Source organism: Elaeis guineensis, chromosome 16 (genome assembly GCF_000442705.2).
Source record: "Elaeis guineensis isolate ETL-2024a chromosome 16, EG11, whole genome shotgun sequence".
NCBI classification, from domain to species: domain Eukaryota; kingdom Viridiplantae; phylum Streptophyta; class Magnoliopsida; order Arecales; family Arecaceae; genus Elaeis; species Elaeis guineensis.
The window spans coordinates 33,918,560-33,926,983 of record NC_026008.2 but is presented as its reverse complement, the minus strand read 5'-3'; positions in this window follow the sequence as shown (position 1 = coordinate 33,926,983).

Here is an 8,424-nt window from a genome sequence, read left to right as displayed (position 1 = left end):
TACTGGGCGACTCGATTCTATTGGGCTCTCTACTACCTACTGAAATACTCTTCGCTGCTCCACTGATCGTAGAGGATATGTCATATGTCCGTTCACATCCCGTGATCCGTGAAGGACCTCTAGTCCGATGGTAATTAGGAATCGATGGGTTGGATGATGGACTGTCTGAGGCTGTAGAGGTTATCTCGGAATCTCTATGTAGCCACCTCCTCGAAGGTTCGATGGTCAGCCTCCTCATCTTGGAAAGTCTTGAATCGTTAGTACTCCTGCAAGATAGAAGCAATTGTATATTAATATGTAATTAAAATACCAACGTACCAAAAATTAAAAATTAAACTAGTTTTGACTTACCAGAAACATCTTCCAGACTACATCACGAGCTCCCGATGGCCAACTCGAGAACTCATTCACTGGTCCTGGCATCAATTGGTGTATGATCTTGATAATGACACGAGATGTAGAAGGCTTTCTGAATGTGCTGCAAAATTGATTTTGAAGAATAAATATTACCTCTAAAATTATTAAATTTTAAACATATTAATTGAACATGTAGTACTTACAAGTGGTGCAGAATATAGATGATCTCTCTATCCTCTGATCGAGTTGGAGATGCCGCATGTCGGATGGATTCTCGACTACAACACTATATCTGAGTACCGACGATCGCTACTGCATGCGACTGTGGGGTCACTGGTGACCCTCTATTCTCCAAATTTAAGCGCTAAACATCTAATACAAAGAATATTATATTAATTAACTAATAACAAAATAACATAAATAAAAATATATAAATTACGTGTTAGAACTTACCACTCGATGAGAGAGGTGCAGAACAATGCGAGCTGGCTGCGTGATCGCTCTCTCCGCGAGAACTCTGTCCTCGACTGATGTGGCTCCGACCTCTGAAAGACATTATGTATGCTCTCTGAAAATAAAAATAAATAGATTCATCAAATTAATTATACAATTATTGATGGCAATGCAAAATTTAAAATGATGCAAGACAAGTAACTAAAATGATCCAAGAATTATATACTTAGCACTGCTCATTGACCTCTTTAGATGTTTGGTATCCTTCAGAATCTTCTTCCAATTCTTCCTCTTCTTCTTCCTCTTCTTCCACTTCTTCTTCTTTTTCCTCTTCTTCTCCTTCTTAGGGAAGATTGTCCTTTAAAATAATCTCAGTTGGATCTATCTCTTCATGTTGGCCATCTTCACGTAGAAGAATTCTTGGAGCATCTAATTTCACATCATCGAATGATTGATGAACTCCTACTGTCTCATCCTCTTGAAAGCATTCTGATAATTGGGATTCTTCTTCTTCAAGCGCATAATGAACGACTCGAAATTTAATTTTATATACAGTCCATCAATCTTTTCTTTCTCTTTTTCTTAATAGAAAAGGAGTATAATACACTTGAGCAGCTTGTGCAGCTAGCTAGTACAAATGGCTCGTTGATATATGCTTTTGATCCATGTTTGATTTTAATAAGCCCATGCTATGGATTAACCTTCATACCATTATCAGTATCGAACTATTGGTACTTAAATAAAATGATACTATTACCTCCAATGTCGCTCATCTTAATCACTTCTTCGAGGATTCTACAGTAGTCATTCTTTGCCTTATCTTCTCACCAACTACCTATATACATACCACTGTTCATTGTGCTTTTATAATTTTTAGATTGCTGAGTGTGAAATTTGAAACCATTTATGTTACAGTCATTATAGCATGTCACGTATTTTTTAGGCTCATAACCTAATGGTCTCAGCTTCGTTGGTATGGACTTGCTCTTTTGAATGACCTGCATATTATACAAAAATAAATTAAAAAAATTAAAATATATAAAATGGCAATAGATGCTTATCAATTAACGGAACTAATATTTAAAGTTTTTCGAGCACTGTGTTGATATTTCTTCATCACTTATGCTTGGATTTTCTCCTTTCAGCATCTCATCATATTGCCATAAGTATACTGAAATAAGTGATTAAAAAGTTGAGATTGTGATAGATACTTACAAAACATATGGGTCGACCTCCGTGCAGTTTAGCAAAATATATGTCTCTTTATCAAAGTTCAATATTGAAGAAAATTCGATGAACCTTGTGCCCAAATTTTCGAGTGGGATAGACAAATATTGAGATCTCTTGCTCTAATCCCTCAGTACCACCATCATCATTTCGGCCCACTTGAGTCAGTTTAGTCTGTACACTGGGATTAAAGTAGTGTCCGTTAAAATTTGAAATCTCTTCTATTATATAAACCTCCACAATAGAACCTTCGACTCGGACTTTATTTTTTACTTTTTTCTTGAGCCTGTGCATGTATCTTTCAAAAGGATACATCTACCTGTACTGCACTGAACCCTCCATCCTAGCTTCATATGCCAGATGAATCATGAGATGCTCTATGGAGTCAAAGAAACTGAGAAAAAATATCTTCTCCAACTTGCATATGGTCTTTATACTATTAGCCTCAAGACTGGAGATGTGATCGGTGGATAGTTTGATAGCATAAGTATTTTTGAATAGAAGGTTAAGCTCGGTCAAAGAACTCCATATAGAGTTGGAAAGAAGATCACGCCAAGCCAATGGGAGTAATCATTGCATAAATACATAGTAGTCATGGCTCTTTAGCCCATAAAATCTGCAATCTTTGACATTGATGCACTGAGTTAGATTACTTGCATAACCATCTGAAAATTTAAGGCTCTTACATCATTCACAAATATCCTTCGGTTGCTCTCTTGTTAAGGTATAACATGCTTTCAGCTTCAAAAATTTTTTAGATGACACTTCAACCAGCTCTAATAGAGGATGCTTGCATATATTCTTCATATCTGCTTGAGCCTTAGGATTATCTTTCGTCTTGCCCTTAACATCCATAACAGTGTAGAAAATATTATCGAATATATTCTTCTCGATATACATGACGTCAAGATTATGATGGATCAAATTGATGGACCAATAGGATAATTACCAGAAGATGTTTCGCTTCACTCAGTTATGAGTTGTATCGAACCCCCGAGGCCTCTGCTTGTCAAATTCAATGCCAAATGGGACTTTGTCTAATTGGGATACCCTCTGAAACACTTCCATACCACTGAGATACTAGGGTGCATGGTCTTTCTCTATCTTATTCCTCTTGAAACTATCTCGCTGTTTTCAAAAAAAATGATGCTCGGGGAGGAATTGATGATGACAATCGAACTAGTAGGGCTTACGACCATGCTCAAGCTGAAATGATTTTACATTCTCCATGCAATAGGGATATGCTAGCTTCCCATGAGTGCTCCATCCTGACAGTATCCCATAAGTAGAAAAATCGCTAATGGTCCACATCAACACAGCCTTCGTTACAAAATTCTACTTCTTCGATACATCAAAAGTATGAATGCCATCAGACCATAATAATTTTTGCTTATCAACAAGAGGCCTTAGATATACATCAATGCTTCTACTAGGATGTCATGGTCCAGAAATAACTAATGTAAGAAAGATGTTATGTTCTTTTATGCATATCCCAGATGACAGTTGTATGGAATGATAAAGACTAACCAATATGAATAAGGGACTGCTGCATGACTGAACGGTGTAAAACCATCCGTAGATAGATCCAACTGGACATTGCATGATTCTTGAGCAAATAAAGGGTGGCAAGCATCAAATTGCTTCCACACCTCACCGTCCGACGAATGACACATCATATCAAAGTGCTTGCGTGGTCCTTCTTTGTGCCATCTCATCTAGCCGGCAGTACCCTTGGACAAGTGGAGCCTTTGAAGTCTAGGAATGAGGGGAAGATATCGAAAAATCTTGTATGATATATTTTTCTGATTTCTACCTTCTTACCTCGGCTTAAATTAGCTTATACTGCATACGCCGCATGAGCTCTTCTGTTGGTTCTCCTTATAAAAAAGTATACAACTATTATAGCATGCATCTATCTTTTCATATTCCATGTCCAAGCCTTTCATCATTTTCTTCAAAGCATAGAAGCTCCCAACAAGCTTCTCATTTTTCGGTAGCATTTTCTTTATTATTACTACCATCCTATCATAATAATTAACTATCATATTAAACTTGACTTTCAAGTTCAATAACTCTAACACAGCTGATAGTATAGTATATGTTTCACATCCCAACCATAGTGGTTCATTAGCATCTTTCAGCATACGGTAGAAATCATCGCTGCCAGTTTCTGGATTGTCCTCCACATCCTAGTTAAATTTAAAACTAACCGCATCCATAACTATGTCCACCATTCTATTTGTGTTCATGTCCTGCTCGATTCTAACCTTTGCAACTTTTTCTTATATCTCTCCATACAGGTATCAATGCTTATAGTTGGGCATAAATCCACTCTTACACAAATGAATAGTAATTGTATCTCTATCAAATATTTTTCTATTGCCATATTTGTTACAAAGGCAACGACCCCATTCTTGATGTAAGAGTGCCGCATTCCCAAAAATAAAAATTACAGAAGTACTCTACACCCTCTCTGTATTCAGCAGAAATCTCTCTGTCGACTATTCGATGGTCCATCCAACTACGGTCCATAGCAGACTATCTAAGAATTCTATATATACATAAATACAAGATAATTATTAAATATTATTTTATCATTCAAAATGGCTTATATAGAAAATGTATCCTATCATCAACTAATAGATAAAGATAGGTCCTATTTCATTCAAAAAATATATTAATTCTATAGGTCTATTATAGTAATCAAATGATATGCAATAAGGATCAAAATAAATTTTGATAGTATTTTTTTTAGTTCTTCCGTGTAGAGAGAATAAAAAAAAATACTGTCTGAAATTTCTTTCGAACCTTCAGCATACCATTTGATTATTATAATGACCTATAGAATTGTTTACATTTTTCAAACTGTTCATAGTGGGCAATCAATTGATGAATATATATAATTTTTCCATCTGTACAAAAATAAATAAACATACAGATATATTAAAATATATATATCAATCAACTGAGGAGTCTATCGCTCCATGCAATATAAATTTTATTAAAATTAACATATAATTAATGCTGTTCGACACCTTCCATCGGTCTGAGAGCACTGAGCATGCAAGGGCTAGATGTCTTAGATGCCAGTTGTGATCTGAGGCTCAGACACATAGATCATGTCCAGACCCCGTATTTGCAATGCTGCTCGATACTTTCTCTCGATCTGAGCACTCTGCATGTCCAGACCCAAGTCCCATGCATCTAATTAATTAATTAATTAATTAATTATCTAATTAATTAATTAAATCAATATTTAATTAACTTTTTGTGAACTAATGTCGTCACTAATAGTAGACTATATTAGCCATCGCTAATGCCGTCGCTGATACTCAAGTGCTGATGTGGGGACGGATCGCGGGGCAGGGGAGGCAGGGTAGGATCGAGGTGGGTGGCTTGGGGCCGCAGCTTAGGGGTGCGGGGTCGGGGCAAGGCCGTGGGGGGTTGCGGGGCTGTGGCGGGGTTGCGTGGGGCGGTGGGGCAGGGGCGGGGCGGCGGGGTAGGATCGCGTGGCAGGGGCGGCGGGGTAGTTATCGAGGTGGCTGGTTTGGGGCCGTAGGGCAGGGGCAGGGGCCGTGGGGGGCTACGGGGCTGTGGCGAGGTTGCGAGGGGTGGCGGGGCTGGGGTAGGGCCATGGGGGGTAGTGGGACCGGGGCGGGGTGGTGGGGCCGTGGGTTGGGGGCGATAAGGCAGGGGCCGTGGGGCCGGCAAGGTCGGCTTAGGGTCGGGCTGGCACGAGGATGGGGCCGGTAGGGTCACAATAGCCGTGGGACACCAGAGAGGGGGGTTGGGGTAGTGAGGATGTCGAAGAGGGGCGTTGGGGGGCGGGAACGGGAGAGAATGAGCGGGGAGGAAGAAATATTTTGATTTTATAAAAGATCATTAACGACGGCAAACTTGCCGTTACTAATACCATCGATGTCGGTATTAGCGACGAAAATTTTCATCTCTAAAAATAAAAAATCATCGCTAATATTTTTATCATATTTTTAAAATAATTTTTTCAAAATTATAGGCAACGGTATGACTTCCGTCACTGATACCGTCGCTAATACCATCGCTAATAACTTAGCTATCGCTAACGCTGTCGCTAACGCTGTCGCTAATAATACTTTTTATTAGCGACAGGATCAGCCATCGTTAACAAAATTTTTCATCCCTAATACTTGTATTAGCGATGGCAATATTGCTGTCGCTAAAAGCTATCGCTAATAACCTCTCCACACTTCACAAACATCTGAATATGGTATAGTTTTGAAATTTAAAATCTATCTTCATCATTCATTATTTAAATAATTATCATTAGAATATCATCACAAAAAACTACTTCGATCCGACAGCCCTAGCTATATCGATCAATAAAATTCTATTTCGATAGTCATGAACGATCGCATGATGATCTGATAGATAGAGACCATCAATGGATCTGAAAATTTATAACGATAATTTTGATGATATTTATAGCATACTATCAAAATTTTATTTCAATCGGACATTCTTATCACAATCAATTCAGTATGAAATAGTTTCGATCGTTAAATAAAAAATGAGTTATCAAAAGGCCAAATGGTGCCCTATTAAGATAATTTTTTAGATAAATGATCTTTGTTACTATTTTAATCATTTGTATGGTGATGATCGTAAAATCTCAACCATACATATATGAACCATCTACGTTAAGCAGATCTTACAAAAGCATAAGTATAATTACTTAAGAATTTTAAGAATGAGTATCAAGAGATATATAGTTTGGATCCTTCATATATGTGCATTTTGAATTTTACAATTACCATCGTACAAATGATCAAAATAGTAGCAAAAATTATTTATCTAAAAAATTATCTTATAATCGGATGTTGTTTGGCCTTTTGATCACTCATTTTTTATTTAACAGTTCAAATTATTTTATGCTAAATTGACAATGATAATGATGTTCAATTGAAATAAAATTTTGATAGTATACTACAAATATTATCGAAATTATTGTTGCAAGTTTTTGGACTTATCGATTGTTTCTATCTATCAGATCATCATGCGATCATTTATGACTGTCGAAATTAGATTTTATTGATCGACGTAGCTGGGGTTATCAGATCGAGATGATTTTCTGTGACGATACTCTAACGATAATTATTTAGATAATAAATATTCAAGATGAATTTTAAATTTTAAAATTATATCATATTCAAAAAAAAAAGAAAAAAATATATTGTGCATTGAGCACTGCCATCACTAATATTCTTCCTGCCGTCGCTAATAATTTTAATAATAATTTTTTTTTAATTTTTTATGATGACGAATACCATTGCTAATAGTGCCATAGCTAATGATTATTAGAGACAGCAGTTGATGTCGCTAATACTCTTTTTCTCGTTGCTAATAATTTTAACAAATAATTTTTTTTATTTTTTACAATGGCGAATGTAATCGCTAATGATTATTAGAGATAGCAATTATCGTCGCTAATACTTTTTTCACTATCTTTAATAATTTTAATAAATAATTTTTTTTATAGTGATTGTTGTCTCTAATAGTGCCATCCCTGATACGCTAATACTATTTACGCCATCAATAAAACCAATATTAGCGATGGTGAAAATGTCGTCTCTAATAGTCATCGATAAAATAATTATTAGTGATGCAATCATTGCCGTCGGTAATACCATTGTTAATAGACATATCTATTTGCGATAGTAAAAATACTGTTACTAATGGCCATCGCTCATACCTTAAATTTTTGCAGTGAATATTATATTAGAATAATAGTATTATATTTTATATTATATATTAATAATATATTATATTATCATAATAAAATAATATATTATAAGGTAACCTCCCATAATGCCATGTATTTAGGTTTGGTTTATTTATTTATTTATTTATTTTCCCTGTAGTTTCCTTCCAAGTCGCTTCAGTGTGTTGCATGGGTGGTGATGGAGCTCCTTCGATCGATGGGTGTGGGAGAAGAGGAGTACGAGCCCTGGTTGGTCGATCAATTTCTGAAGCTTTTTTTTTTTTCATTTGGTCTTTTCTTTCTTCGAATCTCTTCCGAGTTGTTTCATTTCTTTCCTAATTTCTTTGAAAGCTTCGAGCAGTTGGAGCATATGTATTCCAAATCCTCTTTTCATCCTCATGTTAAGTGGCAGCGAAGAATTCATGCTAAACATTAATCACATGGGTGGAGAGGAGGATTACCTCTCCAGTTCGCATAATTAGGTCACCTATCGAGACAGTTCAAATTAATTTTAAATTTATAAAATAAGATTCAAAAAAAATATAAAGATATATTTATTAATATGGATATAAATATCATATTAATTATAATATGATATTAATATAAATATCATATTAATAGTAATAAAAATACTATATTAGTATATATAT